The sequence below is a fragment of the Aulostomus chinensis genome, chromosome 11, assembly GCF_037954235.1.
Source record: "Aulostomus chinensis isolate RoL2024-O1b breed Wild chromosome 11, RoL_Achi_v1.0, whole genome shotgun sequence".
NCBI lineage: Eukaryota > Metazoa > Chordata > Actinopteri > Syngnathiformes > Aulostomidae > Aulostomus > Aulostomus chinensis.
The window spans coordinates 2,817,526-2,839,261 of NC_141330.1; the positions used below are offsets into that span (position 1 = coordinate 2,817,526).

Sequence of the window (21,736 nt, forward strand, 5' to 3'; positions counted from 1 at the left end):
GCGGCGGCCACAGAGCTTAAATCTTTTACCGTGAGATCAAAGTGTTTTTAATTCATCTGATGCGATGAAAATATGGAGACAAAATATACAAAAAGTTCTGTGTGTTACTGTCTGGAGGCAGTAAACACACACACACACACACACACACACACACGCGCGCGCACTTGAAGGAGACGCCACATGTGAGACGGGCGGCTGGCGGTGTTGAGGAGTTGATGTGGCGGGCAGCTCCTCTCCTGCCAGGCCGGGACACACAGCTCGGATTCATGGGAACCAAAAGTTCCAGGGAGCCGTAAATCTCTCAGAGGCCGAGGGCGGGGTGGGGGTGGGGGGGTTTAAGAGCCTCGCACGTCTGTCACTGAGCTCCCGAGCCTGACCAAACACACAGCTGGACCCAGAGAAACTCAGACGCACGCTTGTGTACATAGAACCTGCATTCAGCTGAGTTCTTCCAACGGTCGACTGAGGAACCGAGTAGAAATACTTGGACTTCTTCCCTCCAAAATCCCACTGGCTGGAAAAAAAAGTGTCCTTTCCAGGGCTGTAGTGTCACGGGATCGTCCGGGGAGAAATATTCCTACGATCAGAGGACAGACTTGTTGTAGAGGGAGGTCCCACCTCCACACGCGCAGATTATTCTGAGCTTCATTCTCTTTCTCTTCTCTCTGCACTCGCTCCCCGCGGCACTTTACGCTCCGTGTATTTTTCTCTTCTCATGTTTTAAGTTGCAATTTCATTTTATTTTACTTTTTTCACCTCAAGATGTGCATTCTGGTTCTCTTTTCTATTTCAATTCCATGTCTTTATGTCGCACTCGTTGTTCACAACCTTCGCCAGGAATTTCACATTCAAACGAACACGTGTTAAAAAAAAAAAAACAAGAGGAAATTCATGAAAATGCGGGAAATTTATTAGTCGTCTCGTTATTTTATGATTTCCCAAACATTTGCTTGAGTTTTCAAAGTCGCCAAGTAAACTGCACTTTCACACCAGAGGTGCGGCTGTGAGTGGCTCCTGATGAGAACCTCAGTGACTGTTGAGGAAATGATTCTTGAGGGCGTTTGTCCACCTCTGATGACATCATACAGGAGCATTGTGACCACGATGGGAGGAGTTGGAGGTCACAAAGTGGTAGTTTGTCCTGCCAGACTCTGACGCGCTCTTTAACTTCATTAAAAACAGCTTCAGGGGTGTAAAAATCAAAGGAAAAGCCTGAGCAGGCCCCCACGCGTCACCCAGAGGCCAGAGATCCGCGTCTACAGCCTGATGTTCGCTCTTTGGCTGCCAAGCTTGAGAGGTAAAACACATCATTTGGGAAAAGTGGAATTTCAGTCTCGTGAGTTGAGAAAAGCCGGAGCGAAATATTCCAGTGAGCTGCCGCTCAGCAGACGTTTGTGCCTGAGGCTCGTGGACTTCAGTTCCAATTTCTCAGCGTTAGCAGAATGTTTCATCTAAGACTCTGCCGCTCGCGTCCTCAGCGCTGTGTTTCTGTTAGCAGGACGACATCCAAACTTCAAGGTCGATTCTTACCAAACTTGGCGGAAGGGTTCAGCACGAGCTGAGGAAGAACCCTCGACGATGAGGGGCAGATCTGTGGAGCGTGAAACAAAAATCAGGACAGAAAAGAATGGACATGAAGGTTTTTTTAAGTTTTCAGACGTGAAACTGAACCTGCGTCCTTCAAGCCCGAGGATGACGCACACAATAAACACACATTTGCTTTAAAAAAAAAAAAAAAACCCGTTTACACCCCGTCATTCATCCCTTTAACTATGTCACATTATTGTGTCACCTGTGAATACACACACGCATTTACCTCGCCACAAACACACACTTTAAAAACCCCAGCTTGATCCTGCAGTCACTTTTCATTGCTGTTGAGGGTTATTTTCTTTGCGCCACAATCCATAGATAAATCGATACATAAATACACTAATTGTAAATTACATGAAGTTAAAAAAGGGAGAAAATATGTGTTTAATTATATATGCAAAACCAGCTGCAAGCGGTCAATGTTATTGTCTCTACATTGTGTTTAAGTCCCCCTCACTGCATGTGAACCCAAAACACTTCCTCTGTTAGCCTCTAGGGGGAGATGAAAGCATGACAACCGCCCTGATACCAAATATAATCAGGATAAAATACAGCATGAAGGCTCCGGAGCCAGCGTGGTGTCCAACAACATCTATCAGTCTTTTATTCTTCTCATTTATTAGGATGAGCTTCTTTTGAAATGAATCATCTGCAAGACTTTCATACAAATACGAAGAGAGACTGACATTTAAAGAGCGACATGATCTTCAAAACAGCTCAGAACAACGTCAGTCAGAAGGGGAAAATGGTTCTTTCTCTGCTTCCTGTGCGAAGTTGCACGCTGTCGTTATTCTTCAGGTGAAGTAGACTCGCGCCTGCTTCACCTGAGCCAGTCGACCAGCAGCAAACCTGGTTTTATTTCATCCATCAGAGCAGTGCCAGCATGTTTTCCAAGCGGCTGCGACACACCAACAATTAAAAGCTGTTAAGTGACCTTGCTTGGCAGCAGCAGCGCACCGGACGGCCGCAGCTCTCCTGGCAGAGCCCGGCCGAGGGAGAATGAAACCTTCTCGACAGCGTTCGTCATCCCTGACGGCCCCCCCCCCCCCCCCGAGAACTTCTGAATGAGTAAAATGATTTGATTACGTTGAGGCTAATGACGAGGGGCATACTTAAATCCATCTCCACGGTTTTCTTTGCTTCTGCCCCTGATTCAGCACCCTGTCAGCAGCTTGTTAGACGAGATTTTCACTGCAGCACTGAGATGGCATCAGACGAACGCTGAGAGACGCGCGGGGGAAAAAGAAGCAAGGAGGTACCAAGGAAGAAGAAATCCTTATCGGAATGATGACAAGGTTTTGTAGAAGCCTCGTACACCTGAGGCTAAAGCTAACAAACATGTGGACAGGTACACTGACCATCTTTAGCATTAGCTACACTTCTTTTGAATCAAACATCTTTCTGATAACTGACCTTTGACCCTGCAGTATGGTTTTTTTTCCCACAAGTTTGACTCTGAATCGTCTATTTTACGGTGGTGCAGTGGTGTCTGCATGGCTCCCGTCTGGCTGCTCCAGCTTCCCCTCGCAGTCCAAAAGTGTGTGAGTGTGAGTGTGGAAAGTGTTGTGGATATGGGCCCCGTGATGGACTGGCAACCTGTGTAGTGTGGCCCCTCCTCTCACCCCTCACTACGCGAAAAATTAAAAAATAAAACAGCAACAAACTAGCAACCACCTTTCCTAGAAAAAGCACCGACAGTTGATCCAACATGAGCGTTGCTGACCTTGTTGTTGATAAGCTTGTTAATAATTCTGAGGAAACCTCCACACTACCGCGTCGGACTCCATCCACAGGGCAGTCACCTGGAGGGGGCTGTGGCAGGAACACTACGCTGCCATGCACCTTGCATCGCCTGGGTGATGAGGGAAGACTCAGGAAAACCCCCGGGCTCATTTACAAGCTGTCAATCATCTTCAGCACGGGATTATAAAGCCACCAGCATCTGTCTGACTCCAGATCACATCAGAACTGGAACCCCTCTGGTTCTCCGGGACGTGTAGGAGCGTGACCAGCTGGGGCATTCGGCTGAAGTTGTTCACAGTAGCGCTGAACCAGAAGCGTTCTTCTCTTGAGCTCAAACCAAAGTGTTTGCGGACGATTGAACAATGGCGGATAGCGGAGACTTGGATGTTACAGTGCGTCTGAGAGTTTTGGACAATTTAGCGGCCGGTTGTCAGTCAAGCTCAAAACATGGAGCCCCTGTTTTCTGACTTCTGGAGTCCCCAAGAGGCTGGAAAACATCCTCGCGAGGTCAAGGCACCCGACACCCACATCCTGAACTATGAATTAAACTTCTCGGATGAGCGATTGCTTCAAAAAGTCAACAAACAACAGCGCTTGACTCCAGGCAGTATCACAAATGAAGCCCGAAATAAAAATCAACAAAATGTCTTTACAGCTTGAAGGAACACGTTTGACAATGACGGCTCACCTTTTACCTGCACTACGTTGGTCAAAACAAAACAAAACAAAGCAGCAACTACATGGAAAAGAACGGCCGCTTCTGCCTGAATCCCTCTGCAGTGTAACAGCATGGTTTTACTGAACAGGTTTGCCCAGTTAGAAAATATTCAAAGTATTATTTTCTCTTGAATGTGTAACATAAAATATCTGCTGGTGCTAAGGAACAATAAATGTTTAGTTTTTTCATATTTTTCATAGAAAGGTTATGAATCGGTACTTGTTTTTGGTGGTTGTTGTTTTCTTTTAAATGTCCGATGCCAGTCCATGTGTGTTTTTCAGGATAAAGCAAAAACATTAACATACAGACATCAACTGCTGCTGCTGCAGCGGAGGAGGGGAGGAGGGGGAGGTCACTACCGACCATATGGAGACACAAAGTCACTTCTCATGTCATTAGGAGTATTTTAGTTGCGGGACCAAACCCAACAATGAGCAGAACGCCGAGCTCGGCCCGACCTGCTCTTCTACTGACGCATCGACATCTCTGAACAAAGCTGACATCTGACGGACAGCGACCTCTCCTTCCCGCCCGTCAACGCAACAAAGACGCTGGCCTGGACAGCTGCTGCGCGAGGCTGCCCTCCAACGCTCGGAAACCAAACAAATTACTGTAAAGACAAGTAAATCACGTTAGGGAGAGAGCGGCAGTGACGAGGAATCAGGCTCTGTTGTTCTGATATTAGTGATGCTATTGTTGTAAGTAGAGCCGGGCCTGCTGGGAGCTCTGTGAATAGTTCTAATACACAAGCAGGGATTCAATTATCTACTCAGTACAATGTTCAGAATAATTTCTGTGTGTTCCTAGTTGTGAGTCCACGTCCCCGGATTCATTTCATCCAATCAGAGGACGTCACTTGTCCTGTTACTGTCTCTTCTCCTGAGCTTTTATGAAACACACCAGGAAGAGTTCAAACAATGGGACTCATGGGTGGCGCTCCAAATTAAACACATTTCCTCATTCAAGGGGTTTCTGATGCACATTAAAAGATACTTTGGTTGCCTCTCAGGTGCTCACTAGTCGGCGTCCAGAGAGGACAAAGACGGGCTTTTGTTTCCCCCTCCTGCATCACTTATTTGTGACTTGAGAGTGCAGAAAGAGCCAGCCACGTTGGAAGGCAAAATATACTTTTTGGGTGACGTATTACTTTAAAGTGAAGTACAGTCAATAAAATGTCATCTATCAGTAAAAGTGAGAGAAAAAAAAACCCTCAGTGAGTTTATATTAATTATTATATTAAAGAACCTCATAACTCCGCGACTGCTGCGACAAGTGCTGATCTTGTTGAGTGAGGACTCAAAAACGGCTTCACGTGACCAAAACCCGCACTTCAGACTTCTGTTAGCGGAACAAAAAAATGTGTGTATCATTTATCGGAGTCACCGAGTCCAAGACTTTCCATTACGGCAGAATTTGAAATGTCACAAACTCTTTCTTTGAGATAAAACTCTGGACCTTTCCACGTGAAATCCATACGGAGTTTAATTATTTCCATGAGCATTTGGGAAGCCCTCACGTTGCAGCAGCCGTTCTGTTTCTGCTAAAACATTTTGTTGCAATGGGGCTCAATTCCATTCAGTCAGAAATCTGATCTCATCTACGTGTCCGCAGACGTTGCAGGGACAGCGCGTGCGGCTGAGTTGTTGTGCTGTCTTTGAAAGTTTGAAAGTTTTGACCGTTGCTGTCGCCATCAGGACGACTAACCCAGAGCTGAGCGGGCGCGTTTTCTACAGGACCTTTGTGCAAATTTGTGGCTATTTTCATGCCTTGGAAGGCAGACATCCTTGGAGAAATCAGAATTCTAACACTGGCAGAACAGCATCGATCAAACCATCTGCATGTCCCCGCTAATGTGTGTTTGTGCGCATCTTTGCCTCGCAGCCTGTTAGCCTCTCAGCCTTATCTTCACTTCCTCCTCCCCCCACCGCCGCCAATCACTCCGGGCACACGCCAAACGGTGAAAAAGACTAAGAGAGAACAAGATGGAGGAAGAAGAGAGGAGGAAAGGATGAAAAGAAGAAACATTTCACCGCTTTCAGAGAGACTCCATCGGTGAGGAGCCCCCGTCCCCTAATCACATTAGCCAAGAAAAGTTTTACTTATGGCTAATGGAATTCGCTTAAAATTGAACCGCTGAGGCAAAAGTAGATTTGCATTGATCCAGATATGTATAGAGCCAAAGTCAGTCTATCTATTCTGTGAGGGAATTAAAGGCCGCTAAGCCTATAGAGCCAGACTGTATAATCCTATGTTCAAAGATCAATACTGGCTGGAACCCACGTGAGCTGTTTTCATTGTGTGTCTGCCTGAATATCCCCACATCTTCTACAACTCTGTGGATCCACCCAGACTGTATATTTTACCTTAAATCCTTCAGTTAGCAGGAGCCAGCTCATCATGAAGGAAGGGTGGTGGTGGCGCCCGGGGGGGGGGTCCGGGACTGTTAACATCATACAAATAAGCCTGGTGTTTATTTAGTCTGACACCCATCACAGCGTGGCCTCTGACAGCTTTAACCCCGGCCGAGCTGGCAGCCAAACTGTGGACGGCGCACAACCAACCGAACATAAAAAATACGCCGTTAACCAGCGTGAATGTTGTCAGACGTGCATAAAAACAACTTCAGACAATCAATGGAAAAAAAACAAGCACTCTTTAAATTGACATGGCGCCGCTGCAGCCATCAGATTCTTCCCAAGTCTGTATTAATCGCTGACTACATTCAGATAGATGAAATGTTCAGAATAAGTTGATCCTCTGAAAATGACGGATTAAGAGTAATTCCAGATGATACTTCACCCAAAAATGATATTACGCCTTTTGTACTCCTGAATAAATGTTCATTTTTTCCGTCCTGCATCGCTTCCTTGTTACTCAAGAATGCAGAAAGAGACAGCCACGTATATTTAGTGTGAAGCTAATGACGACTGACGGCTAACTACAGCAAAACTACCCCCAAAAAAAACATTTGTTTACAAACCATCAAGCTCAACTTGTGGTAAAATCCATGTTTTTTTCCCCGTTGTTCGCTCACTAATCTACAAACACTTTGACTGGTGCTATGACACCGGACGATGTGTTTTAGACAGTTTAACAGTTGTTAGCTGCAGGTTCCGTTAGCTTCAAGCTAACACATACGTAGCGGGCTCCTTCAACATTCTGGGGTAACAAAGTGGTGACGCGGTGGTGACCTCCCAAATGTTCTTTTCAAACGTTTCAAATGAGCAGTTTTAGTTTCATATTCCAAGAGCCCATCATCATCATCATCATCATCATCGTCCTCATCATCATCATCATAAAAACTCAGGAATGTTCCTTCTTTGCATGTGTCCAGTCAGCTTGGTGGTCAAAACTAATCATATCTCACGGTTTTAACTGGTTGACACTGATCATCCTGGGAAAATAATTCACCACGACAGTCCATCAATCTCATCAGACCACCCCCCCCACCCCCCCGCCATCAAACATCTCCACGGGTCCCAGCAAACCCTGAGAATGTGCTAAATGGCCTCACACACCAGCGGCGTCGCTGCGCACACAGTAGTGACCTCATTGATGAGCCAGCTCCTGCCAATACTCTGGCACACACACACACACACACACACACACACACACACACACACACACACACACACACAGAGTGATCAGTCAGGAGGTCACAGCGACCTCATCATCATCACGCCGGCTGGAATGGGCGGCCGCAGCAGCGCAGCAATGACATTGGCTGTCGGCGGCGAATCTGATGACTAAGAAATCCAAATATGAGATTAGTCCTTCTGACTATCCGGCTCCTAAGTGCCACTCTGCACAAATGGGGCCCTAAGAAGATAATAACAGTACAATTGCTTTTATAGGGAAGGAGTTATTTAATTACAAGCCCCTGGAGTGAAATGTTGCTATAACCGTAGCACGGCGGGACACGGCTCACAGACGAGGCGTCTTTTTTGTGATTTTAAGGGAGAGGAGATCTGACCGTCAAGCTGCGGGGGGGATGGCGGGATGTGTGAGAGTCAACGATAATCACAGGCTGACAAATGTCTTCTGCTGGCCAACCAGAGCTCGCAGTCCCTTACAGAGGAAGAGCCTTGCTCAAGAGCTCTTCAGTGGGGGTAATGATGGAGGTGAAAATCCTGCACCTGCATTTCTTCACGGAAAACATTTGTTGTTTTTTTGGGGGGGAGACTTCCCGCTCCACATTTGAGAGGCGTTTTACGCGAAGCGTCCGCTACTCGTCTTCGACATTTAAATTGACCCAGACTCCCTTCATTTTTGGTGGTCGTCATCTATGATGAGGAAACCACAATGAATGGAAGATTCATGGGCCGGTTCGTTTTTTTTATTCTTATTATTTCCTAATGTAGGTCCCAGCTTGTCTGACCAAAACATTTAAAAATAAATCAGAGAGCCATGAATGTAGAAGAGGGCAATCTTTTAATGTGGAAACGTGCTCAGCGCATACCGACAGCCCTGCGGATGGATTGTTTTTATGGGCTGAGCTGTAAATTAGCGTCACGATGGGTGAAGAGAGGCGTCCGGGGGGTTTGAAAGATGTTTTAATAGGCAAGCAGGGTGAGGGGGCAACTGGTGTGGAAGGGCAGGCTGCAGAAGTCTGAGGGAAATATGGGAACAAAGTCACCAGTGGTGACGTGTGGGAGGTCTGAACTGAGCTGAAGTAGAACCCAGTTGATGAGGTGACGAGGCGAACCTGACCTCAGCTCTGGGTGCGACGTTGCTGACGTCCACGTTTCAGGACCTGCGTCCCGCCACTAGGGATCGAACCTGGACGTCACCCACTTTTTTGAAGAACATTTTCACTTGTCAGTCTTTTCTTACATCCTCCGATGTTGACTTGATTTGATTTTTGTGTTGAAGCTGACCGCTTAAGCGCTTGAAAGGTCACATGATCACAAGTTGCTTGCAGGACACACACTTGGGTCATATCCTACCATTTTAGAAGTTTTTGTGTGGGGAGAGTAGAATAAAACCTGTTTCTAATGTTACTGATAAGTCCAAGCTGTACGCGTAACCTCAGGAAACATGATGTCATTCTGCAGTGAACTCACCATCTCGCACAAATCACATTTGGTTTTAATTTAACTTATTGAAAGTCCTCGTAATGTCACGAGACTTAATTGACCTGCCACATTCAGGTGGGTGTAAGTAAAACGAATCACTGAAAACAATCACAATCTCCGCTAAACCCCCTGCAGTACGTTCCCCGCCTCGCCGTGCCTTCCACCAATGAGAATTAACTGCCATGTTTTTAACCATTCCTCCTCCGCTCCTTGGCAGCATCGACTCTGAGCTGTTGAAAGTCCAGAGGCGAGCTCGCCGTCTCCCCAATCCGCTACCGCCAACATAATCCTGTTTCTCCCCGTTTACCAGGATTGAAGTGGAGGGGCCTCCCCCGCTTAAAAACATTTCCTGGACCATATCCACGCGCCCTCATCCAGGACAACGTCTATTACCTACAAATTACAGGCTTGGTAACCCAGTTAACCACGGGGGCATCGGTTCTTCTGGAAGTCCACAGGGTTTGAGGGGACAGCAGTTGGGCCAAGGGCAGGAAATGGGTGCTGGGACACCAACTGGGAATTTTCCTGTTACGATGCATATGCAAAAGGCTCCAAACCCTCAAAATCAAGGACAGCTTCTAACGGTGATAGGTATAAATCTCATTCGAATACTTAGTCAATGAAATCAGCTTGTCGCCACATCAGCGTCACATGATAATCGATTGTTACGCGCTGCCCCCCCCCCCAAAGATAGACTCAATTAGGACTAACAGCAGCACTAAATTATTGATTATCATCCTCAGACACTTCCTGACAGTCAGAGGAGCAAAAGGTGGAGTAGATAATCGCCCATGAGCCTCTGGGGCATCGATGTGTTTATGTCGACAGGAAATCCTATTAAAATATCGACAAATAAAAAACAAAGGACATTCATGCTTTGGGGCTGAATCCTTCAATAATCACTTAATTCCAGGATTTCTTCTGGGAATGACAGTTTTTCTGGGCTCACTCCATCAACTTCCCATTCACATCCCTAATTGTTTAGACTGAATATTTGACGCTGAGTAACTGAAGTCTTTCGATCTCAACGGTGCCCACCTCGTTTCTGCAGACTGTTGCATCACACAGTTGAGAAATGGCGACCTCCGTTCGTCCTCTCCTCCAGACCGACGCACAATACCTGGATGCTGCGCTGCTTTCTTAGCAAACAAAGCTGTGAATCAACAGCAGGGGGAGAGACAATGGGCCTCATTCATGAAACCCAGGTTCTTCTGGCGGGATCTTAAATTTTGTGTACAAACACTTTGGCATACCTCAGTCATTTCTGACCAAAATCTAAAGGATCAAGACAAATACGATTCCCTCCTTCCTGCTGCTTCAGGGAGCGGTGACTCAGAACAGCTGAGCGCTAGTTAGCTCAGCGCAAGGAAAGCTAGTGGACGGGAAGAGCTTAGTTTGCACTGTAGTTGTGTGTGCTGTGCTGTCGTATTTATACTGGCTGTTGTCAGAGGGGCCTCTGTGCTGAAATATTAAATATTTTTTAAAGTTTGAACTAATTAAAGTTGAGCATAAGTTTCATTTACTGAAATATGACAGCGGAAAGGGCTCAAGTATGAAGGGGAGATGAATCCTATCCATCCTATTTACAAGGACGCGCACGTCAGGATACGCCGTACATGACGCGACATGCACTTGCAGGACCAATTGGACGCTCAACTACTCATCAAACTTGAGAAAACCACATCATCAGATAGAGCTTGTTCAGCATTTTGTTTTTTCCTGGAAGAACAGCAGTTTGATTAAACGCAATTCCTGCCAATTTTCAAATGGCAGGGAGGCCAGTATTTGCTAAAAATCTTATTTTTTCATGAAAATATCATTTTAAATTAAACTCTGGGGTGCTGCAGAGATGTCCTGCCTACACACCATGTTCCACAGACAGGGGAAACACATATTTGCCCCCACAAAATCCCCACCATTGGGCTTTTCGATGACAATAAAATAGTGTCACTAATCATGTGGCAATATCAGTCAAAATAATGCCCCTTTGATATTTTTTCTAAATCGTTCAGTCCTATCCAGAGCGGGTCCTCCTCCTCCAGGCACTACCGGTAGTAGCAGTCGCTCTACCAGCTGTCAACGTACGTTCTGTTGGCCGAAGTTACGCTGAACCTTCCTTCAAATCTCTGTGTTCGTCCAGGAAAGAGGCTCAATGTCTGATCCCAAAATTACATCATCTCATAATTCCAATCTATTTCATGGTGAGCACTGTGCAGAATCTTTTTTGCGGAGGTATATTTGGAAGGAAAATAGTGCTCTGGACTGGGTGGAAGTTGATACGTACCAGAGCTAGTTGGCGTGTTTGTGCGTTCAATTCGGGAGCGTCAAATCTGCAGCCAACCAAATGCTGTCCACCTCCACGTGAGCATGAATTTATGAATCCGGGCCAGCGAGCGTGGTTTTTAAAGCCGCTGTGATATACGAGTCTTTGATGAGTGCTGAGGTGTGGAGATCTCTGGACTCCCAGACCTGTTAGGTTGCTGCGGCGACCTACAGGCCTCCTACACGAGGGGGATTAGGTTAATCTGCCTCTCAGTCAGCTACAGTCATCATGGAGCGTCTGTTCCTGCCAACTACTTTAGAGCACTTTCAGTAGAGAGGTCAGGTCTGGCAAATTTCACACAGATCGACTTCATCGTTGCCTTCCTTATCGACACACTCACACAGGCTTACGCTGGATTAGAAACACATACAACGTACAAAGTTGGACGCTACAAAACTTCAGATCCAGAACGCACACAAGCATCAATTTAAAGTGATAATTTCAGCCGCAATATGCACTTTTTTGAATTTGAAGCACACAAAAATAGGTGCCTTGAGCTCACAGACATTGTTATTCCTGCTGCATTATATCATTGTGACTCCAGAGTGCAGAAAGAGCCAGCCCCGTATATTTAGCTTCAAGCTAATGCTGACTGATGGCTAACAACACTAAAACTGTCCAAAAATATTGAAAAATCATAGTCAATATGAAATATTTAGCCTTCATACAGAGGTGTGAGCGTTTATATGTGTGTGTGTGTTTTTCTTTGTTCTTTTTGTTTTTTTTAGTTTAAGGTAGCATTGAGCATGACTAGCTGGGCTCAGTTGAACTCACTTATTCTAAGGTCAAACCATCAGCCATCGGTCACCGTTAGCATCGAGCTAAACATACGTCGCTGGCTCTTTATGTATTTTGGAATCACAAAAATATGATGAAGGAGGGGAGCATTTTTGTGAGTCAACACTCCTGTTGTGAGTACTTGAAGGGCAAAATAAACTCTTTGGTTGAAGCATCAATTTAACAAATTTGCTCCCAAACACAACTAACCTCAACTGTATTGAAACATGACTATGAATTTCATGTCAAGACACAGTTGTCAGTGGATGAAAATAACAGTTTCCAAATTTAAAAAAAACAAACAAAAAACATTGCATTTTCTTCTACCGGGGATTTCAAAACGTCAAGTAAGTCAGTTTTATTTGTGCGGCGTCAAATCACAACCAAAGTTCTCTCCTGACTCTTTCCAAGTAGAGCAGGTCCAGCACCTCCCTCCTTCAATGAACCTCCACCCAACAATTCTCCATCAGCAGCACATCCTGCAACAGCAGCCACCAGAACCTCCCTTTACCAGCAGGAAGGTGGAGCAGATCCAGGATCAGTGGGGACGCACGTCTGCTTTCAAAGATTTCAATTTGACTTTCTACTGTTTGTGAGACTTGCGATATGCATACGTCAATGTAGCCATTGTGGATCCAGACCTGAACAAACAAATATTGGGATTTATTGAGTTTTGTCTCTTGACAGGGAAGTGATGTGAGCTGAATCAACACAGCACAACCCAACACAAACCTGGTACGCATGCATACACAATGGAGTCCACACCTATCCTGCGTCTCATCCAGTTAACCTACCCACCGCCAGGCCTCCAGGGCAGCAAGCACAGTAAGTAGCTAGCTAATTAGCTAATAACTTGCTAATCGCATTGGCAGCCCTCGGCCCTTCAGGCCTGGGGACGGTCCGTCAGCATCAGCGACTGTCATCAGCGTCAGAGGCGGAACAATATGCAGCCAAACGAAGCCCGCAACATGGCACCTTTATTCATTCACAGCCCTCCTGTCTGAAATGAAACGTCCCTTTGGATGTCTGCATTTAAAGTAAATGAAACATATACACACACACACACACATACACACACGCTTTTAGACCTCTCCTCGCCTCCCCAATTAGGCCTCTAATTTGGCTAATGGAGCATTAATGGAGAAAGAGGCTGCTGAAGACCCCAGCTCAGCACAATGTCCTCCAAACAAACACACACACGCGCGCGCACACACACATACAGAAACCCTCCACCCCCAACTCAATACAACTCACAGATTAGATTTCACTAACAATAGTATCAGAATGCCCCTTTCTGGACTCACACGCGCACGCACACACACACACACACACAGAGTCTTGCATTCCCAAGATATACAGAAACACAAAAACACACTCAGCTGACAACCCTCTTGACAACACAGTGAACACACACTCATTAAGAGATGTGGACAGCCTGGGAACGACTGCAGCACTGTTGAGAGGAGGATCAACATGGCGCCATCACCCTGCACCTTATCACACACACACACACACACACAAACACACACACCCAAGTGGTCATGTCTTGTATATGTACATAACCCCATCCGATACTCTAAACATGTACGAGCTGATAACTGCGTTACACTAAATATCTGTGCAATGTGAAGTCGTTGCAACTTCATTTTTACCCCAAAAATCATCTGAGTTAAAAACCTGGGTGAACATTTTTAAAGGCTGACACCACTATGAGGTCATCAACCCATGTTTCAGCAACATTCGCGAATATTGTGCCGGGCTTTGCGATAAGGCCGCTGTGAACACCTCCCACGATGCCTTGTTGGGCTGGAGTTTCCGAGGCATGACGGCGCTGGCGACAGCCGTATCTGACGCTCTGACCCTTTTCAAGTCAGCCGCTTGCACTTCAGTCTCTTTTTCTGTTGCTCCCTCTCTCTCTCACTCACACACACACACACACACACACACTCCCCACATGTGGAGATAATGTCTCCGCTTCAGTCTCCAGGCCTTCGATAAGGGGACCCCTGAACAGAGAGGAGGGGTTCAGCGGGTATTCATGGCCGTCAGTCTGAGCGGAGGCGAGTGGAAGCCCAGAGAGAGACGGAGTGTGTGTGCAGTCGTCCTAATCTCCAGCCCGGCTCCATAAACACTGCAGAGCCAGATCCTCAGCAACCGTGAGCCTCCGAGTCTGACGCAACACGTCACACCATGCAGCCGCCGCCGCTGCTCACTGACCGCGATTAGCTCAGGCCGTATTTGATGATGTCATCAACTGCTGCTTGTGACGATAAGAACAAAAAAACTGTAACGTTTTTACATGACTACGTTTAAAATTAGAGAGCAATCAGAAGGTGAGCGCTCCTGCCGATGAGCCCTCATGGATACGAAGTGTGAAAACAGCATCGTCGATATCCGACCAACGTTCTTCCAAGCTGCCAAAGACGGCCCTCAGAGCCAGAGAAACTTTATCAATTCTGTTGAAGCACAGCAATACATCAGGATAAGGACGTAATCATGAAATACATTTGTGTGAGAAATGTGCCAAAAAAGTACATTTCACAACAACGTATGACATAAAAATAGAACATGAACACATCAAATATTAGAAGTATGTAAAAAAGTGGTGACATGTAAACATTAAAATATGTAAATATATAAATACAACATCACACAGCAGGGAAAAAAAACAGAAGATTGATTTGTGTAAATGGGAGTTATCGTCATGTTTGTCAGGGCCCGTCTGGACCGTCTCCAGGACCTCTAGTTTTAGTTGGTACTGGTGATTGTTCGGTTCTGGAGTTCATGTGCTTCACAGGTGTTTTCCGGTAGGTGTTGCTGTGTTGGTTCACTCTCTTCACTTCCTGTTTTATTTTGGTAGCTCTTCCCTCATGCGTCACTGTGTGCATGTCGTTTCCTGTCGTCTGTTTCCTGCCTTTTCTGAGCTCTTCACCTGGGTCTTGTCGGCTAATCGGTCCTGGTCTGTCCCAGTCCTGCTCCTCGTCAGTCTCAGTGCAGCTCCTTCCTGCTCCCCCTGGTCTCCACCTGTGTCTTGTTGCGACATCGATTGGGTTTGGGATTCAGTGTTTGTCACCTTACAAGTTGGCTGCCTTGTTTTTTTTTCCCTTCTTTATTCTTTTCCATCTCATGGAATCTTGCACCTCATTTATGATTTAATCAAAAATATGCTCACACGCTGTCATGTTAAAAACTGGTCTTCTGGGTCTCACTTTCAGAAAACGGTCTCTGTAACTTTCCTTTAAAACAGCAGTCCTCCCTCGTGTCCTGTGACATGTCAATATGTTTAGTGTCTCAGATCACAGCCGCCGCGTGTTTCTTCTCACGGAATCACTAACAACATTCTTCAGAGAATATTATTATTGTCTGCACTTGATTTGCCATTCACGGGAAAACAAAGACACAGGCTCTTCCTCTGTTTGGGTTGGCTTCCTCAGCAGCCGGACGGTTCAAACCGGGCTCCGATTGGTTGTTAATGAACTCACGTTTGATTGTTGGAGGCCAAAACGATAAGAGATGGAGCCAGACAAACGCTGTGTTAGCATTCCTTACGTTTCTCGATATCCTCCTACCACACACCGGGAATTCACAATTACAAACTTGAAGCTTTAGTTTTTCAACATGAATTCCTGGTTTTCATGCGCTAATGAGCATCCCACTGTGGCTGAGAGTTCATTTCACAGTCGCAGACACCTAGCAGTTGGGACACATCCAGCAGAGATGGTGGGACGCACGGCTCAAACACACACGACGCTATCGCAAATATGCACACGAAATATCTGAGAGTAAAGTTAAACACAGATAACAGGAAGCTGAGGAGCGGCGCTGCTCTCATCGTGGGATGACAGCAATGTAACTGGACCGGACATGTTCACGTCCCTCAGAGGAGCGGGACAATCTCAGGGGGCATCAGAGAGCGACCGTGACAGTTTGTGTCAACGACCACGACGTCACACGGGTGTGGCCGCTGTTCGGGTGGCGGATTTGGCTGACGGGGAATTAAAAAACAGCGACATGCTAAATTTTGCAGCAGGAGACAATTCCCATGTTTCCACGCTTGCAACTTCACAAACTGAATTTAATGAATTTTTGTTTTTGGGAGAGCCGTCTCTCTGAGTCTATTTTCATGCAGATTTAAGAGGGTGTTAGCATTTAGCATTTAGCTCAGAGAAGCAGCCCTCATCTACAGAATCAGCCTCTACTGGACATTTGAATCCTGCGTCCCACTTTGAATCAACACAGGATGTGATTTGTTCCGTGTTTGAAGAAGGGAAATGGTTCTGGATGGGTTGAGAACATCAGGGTCAGAACCAATCAGAGGAGGAGTGGTGAGTGTGTGTGCGTGTGTGTGTGTGTGGGAGGAGTCAAATACTTGGCTTGACTGTGCCAGTGGATGCATGGAAGATGGACTCCTTGATAACGGTGGCCCAACAGAAGCTGCTTATCGACAGTAGGCTCAGCTGAAGTAGTAGTTACGAATGTTAAGAACCAACTTTTAAAAGTGAATGCGAGCAAGAACTTTTCCCACCTTCAACCAAAGCAAAACAAAACCAAAGACTGCGTCCAACCTGCTGGTCCGCTGTCGTCTCTCCTGCTTCTCTTTGCTTCAGTCAGCAGGATGTCGGTGGAGGCCCCGGTGAATCAGTCATAGACATCTCAAGTGTCCCTGCCAAGATGGATGAGAGTCTGTCAGGCTCAGGACAAAAGCTCTGGAGTGGGAACTCCCATCGGCTCAATACGAGATACTGACACACAAAACTTTCGCTTCCCAAACAAAACACCAGGCGTCAAACACAACAACCGGTCGCCATTAAAAACGGCAAGCAATGACAAGCACGCCCTCTCTCACTTTCGCTCACTCATGCCTCGGGAAGCAGGGTGCCGTTTATTACAGGCAGTTGTTTTGCTTGTGTCAGCTTTTACGAGTGAATGAGGAGAGGTTGACTTCCTGTCCCTCGTGGCCGAGACCACCCACCCACGGACTGGTGCAGCCGAATGATAAAATATCCAAGAGCTGATGTGTTCTGGGAAACATGATCAGATGATTGTTTGGGCTTTGGTGTAACAGCAGGTGCTGCGGACCACGATCTGGACCGGTGGACCCACATGTGGTGTGACCTGAAGACCTGCCCTTCCTGATTCAACTACCTTCATCTGCAGTGTGACAAGCACGCCCTCGGTGGTTTGAACCACAAATCACAGGAATCCAAATATGACCTCTCACTGGATGGAGCAGGCACAGCGACCGGTGCAGGGGTGCGAGGGTCCGCTCAGTGCTGCTGATTTTTACTGGTTTGTGCTCATCTTGGCGCGGGTACACACTCTGTTCCCCTCTAGGTTTTAATATTACAGAAGTAATCTTCTTTGGCTCACTTTGGTTGATTTGCTACCAAGAAACCAGTGCCAGTAATTCAGACTTCCCTACGTTTAGTGCCTCTTGTCCATTTAGCTCTTCTGACAGACTCCGACATAAAACACTTGTCATCTTACCTTTGAACTCTAAGGTTTTACCTCCGTGTTCGCACCTCCGCAGTTGGCGAATGCAAAACACTGAAGGTGTTAACTGATGAACGAGTTTTGAAGACGATAGAAAAAGAGCTGCCGGCGTCCGACGATCTTCTCACTTCAAAGTACATAAACACGTCTGTTTTAACTGCAGCACAAATTGCCGTTTGTCCCATTTTTGTATTCATCTCTGCGGATGTAGACGGAGCAGTCGACAGCACAACAGTACCCGTGTTGTTGAGGGTGTAACAGCAACTACGGCCGCAGGGGAATCCACGGCTGAGAGCCTCAAAGCCACACAAGAGGAGCTAAGCCCTGCTGAAGAGAGGCTGTCATCCTCTCCAGGCTGCACCTGTGGGGACTGGCCTGCCTCTCCACAGGCATGGCCCCGGATAGAGAACGGAGCTTTGGGAGGATTTGGGTGAGAAAGGCAGCCCACTTTGGGTCTTCAGTATGAGCCCTGGGGGGGAAGACAACGCCGAAGCCACAGTACAGCTGTGCAGACAAGGGTAGGAAATTTAAGGATTATTTCATCATATTCTCACATGTAAACCTATTAGTTTGGTTCCATGGGAAGATTCAAATGCAGATTGTTTACCAAATAGATGCACGAGATCTACTAAAATTGTAGAATAAAACAAGCCGCTTGACAATGGAAGACACAGCTGTATTTACCATGGCGTCCTTGCGGATCAAATAAGTACAGCTTGTCCCGGTTTTACAGGGAAACAGGACCCAAATGCAGACAGCAGCCAAGGGAATTTAACAAAAGTCTTTCGTTCAAGAAGGCAAAGTCAAACACAGGGAGCTGAAAGTCCAGCGGAAGAAAATACAAAGAACCAACAGAAGGATCAACAGGCCAAAGTCCTGGATGCGCTCGGAATCAAAGTACCAACAATAGAAGTTCAATGCAAAACTGACAGCCACAGACTTACAGGAACACACAGAGGAAGCACGAACACGGCGAGCACGAGCCGCCGGTGACAGTGGCAATGACAATCAATGACTTGACAAGAGACAATGGGAAACAGAGTTTAAATACATGAGAAAAGGAGACGCAGGAGGTGAAATCATACACAGGTGAGACACATGAGGTCATCACAGACGGGAGCACACAGGAAGACAAGATCTGAACTTCAAAATAAAACAGGAACTAAAGACAGGCCTAGAAAACAGGAAATCAAGACAGGGACCATGACATGGCTACTTTTTGCCAAGAAACCAGCTAACCACGTTGGGTTTTTGTCCGCAGTTGAGTGACCTTTGACCACCAGTATTTTTATATGTCACCGTTGAGTCCCAGTGGACATTTGTGGCAAATTCTGAGAAATTCCCCAAAGTAGAACGGGACTCACCCAAAAGCGTTCAATCTCCAGGATTCGGATGTCTCTGGTGCGGAGGAATAAGATGATAAAACAACTACCAGGAACGTTGAATTGTCAATTTTCCGATTGCAGAGCAACAAGAGGGAGCGTAGCTTTTGGGTAATTCACGAATTCTCCACCATCAATCAGATTTTCAAGCAATCCATGTTACCACTGCGATAATGTAGAGGGCGCTGTTGCAGCAAGAGAGAGGACTGCCCAAATGGGGTCCGAAAAAAACCGCAGCAGCAGATGGACGGATGTTGTGGTTCTCCAGGGAGCCTGTGGTGCTGCACTTTAGCTGGCTGGCAACTTAAAACAAGACAAGAACCGCAGGGGGGGGGTATTTTTTGTGCTTTGATCTGTAGGTACAATATCAGGATAGATTAAGAATATGACACACGGATACAGGGGTTGCATATCGTAGTTCACCTTCCCGTGATATAATTAGTCTCTTTGGTCTTGCCAGCAGCTCTGGTGATAGCAGTGCCAGACTAAAATAGCTCAAGATGATACCTGCGAACCATCAGCGCGTTAGCTGGCGTTGTTTTTGAGAGCAAGTTTCCATGCCGGCTGGTTCAGAGCCGTTTCTCCCGCTAGATGATCACAAATAGCGGAGTAGTAATCTACCAGGTCAGGATGAGAGCGCCGTCTAAAGCCGGAGGGCTCCAGCAGAACTTCGCCGGGGATATCTGGAGCTGTTCTTTTGTCTTTCTCAAGAGATTAAAAGCATCAGCCAGGTAGATGAATGTGGCGCTAAACCTGCTCAGTTCCTGCGACTCCCTCCCTCCACAGGGGAGCGTTTCACAGTCTGGTACTGCAGATGTGTTTACGCGCTCTTAAGCCTCACTGTATTTATTACTGACAGAATTCCCAGGTACTTTGAAAACTCACAAACACACATGCATATACCATGACAAACAGACTCACACACACTTATGAGTACCTTGAAAACCCCATTTTACACACACGCACGCTCGCACACACACCCATTTTCTCTGAACATGCACCTCTGCTGCTCTTAAGTACTTAGCGCATAAGAGAAACAAAACAGATCCAGCACTCAGCACACTCTTTAATCCTCAGGCATCCAGCTCTGGGATGGTGTGAGAGAATCTGAGGCCGAGCTCTGCATCCCCGCTGCTCTGCTGACAGACACCGCTCTCCGCACGGGGATAGGTCAACGGGTCATGTGGCCTGTCTCTGGAGGAGCAGCACCCAGGCACGAGGGCCGCGCCACTGATCCAGTTGTCCCTCTTTGATATGCTGTCGTAAGGCGAGGAGAAAAATAAGCTGAATAAAAGCAGTTGCTGGTTTTCAGGAGGAGTTGGTAGGTATTCAGAAGAAGACTTGATGCTTTTAGCTTTACAGCAACGAAAAAGCCCTGGAAACGTTAACAGCAGTAATAGAGAGGCGCAGGAGGGAGTCCCACAACCCGGAAATAAGTGAGCACTGCTGAACGCTTGTTTCCGACATCTCAGTGTCAACGAGTTTTGGTTAAATACCTCAAACAGGATCTGTGGTTAATACAAGCTTCCAACAATTAAGGTTTCCTTCTCCAACCTTAAATACACATCAGTAAACACCACATGGAAGAGTCATGAAGCACTGACTGGTCTCAGAAACGGCGTTTGCCAACAAGTGGCTAAACAACGCGACAGATGTTGTTGCGGACCCCTGAATGTCGTCACGCCAAAGACGAAGGAGGAAGCGTGAAGGAAGCTGTGGAGCCGTTTGTTCGGGGGGTAACTTTGGGTGCGTACCTCTAACTACTGCATCTACACTTCATAAATCATCAAAGTGGCATTCATGACTGTAGATGAGAACAGCGCAAGTCTCAGCAGTGTATCTTCGGCTATAATCCAAAATCAAATTAAAAAAACGTCCGGGTTCGCCAGTACTTCCTCCCCACGGCTCGCCAGAGTAACACTTAATTTGTTTGTGCTTTTGGTGCAGAGAACGCAGCTCATTGACTATTTCAGCTCACAACAGGAGAGAAAAGACGACAGTAAAAACTGGAGGGCCGTGGGAGGGCAGCACCCTCAGAACCGCCGGTTCCTCAGCTGAAGTTCTGTCACCCTGAAAAAATTCATTCATGGTTGTCTGCCTCTATGTGTTGGCCCTGCCATGGACTGGTGACCCGTCCAGGGTGAACCCCGCCTCTCACCTGAAGGCTGCTGGGATAGGCTCCACCCCCCACCACCCTTAACAGGACAAGAGGTAGAAAATGGACGGATGGATTATTTCAGTGTCATACATGCGGCAGTGGGAATCAAACTGATGAGTACCTGCAAGATTGATATACTTTTAACATTTTGAATTTTTTTTTGAAGGGCAAATCAAGCCCTGGGCGTTCCTTAATTTGACCACAAATATAAAAAAGGATCGGACAAAAGAAACAAAGCAACACTGTAATTTTAGAAGACTGCATTCGTCACTGCACACCGCAGTGTTCGCCTGATGTCACACAGGCAAGCTCGACCCCTCGTCCTCATGGCCTGAATCCCAAGCCCCTGGGTGGGAAAATAAAAGCAAAGCTGATCTGAAGTCGTATCAAGGCCCGTCTGCAAACCCCTGAGTCATGAGACGACTCACCCGTGCGTGTGCTGCTGAACCGGACCTGGAACTAAACACTTAAACA

General features: G+C 46.7%; 1 long non-coding RNA gene across 1 annotated transcript; it reads right to left on the bottom strand.

Annotated features, from left to right (window-relative positions):
* Window positions 1-882: 882 nt before the first annotated feature.
* Window positions 883-18,787, bottom strand: LOC147252846 (uncharacterized). Its single transcript, XR_015118396.1, has 3 exons — window positions 18,667-18,787; window positions 16,795-16,892; window positions 883-1,591 (listed from the first exon to the last, which is right to left on the bottom strand). It is a non-coding gene; the product is annotated as an uncharacterized LOC147252846 (long non-coding RNA).
* Between the last annotated feature and the right edge of the window lie 2,949 nt (window positions 18,788-21,736).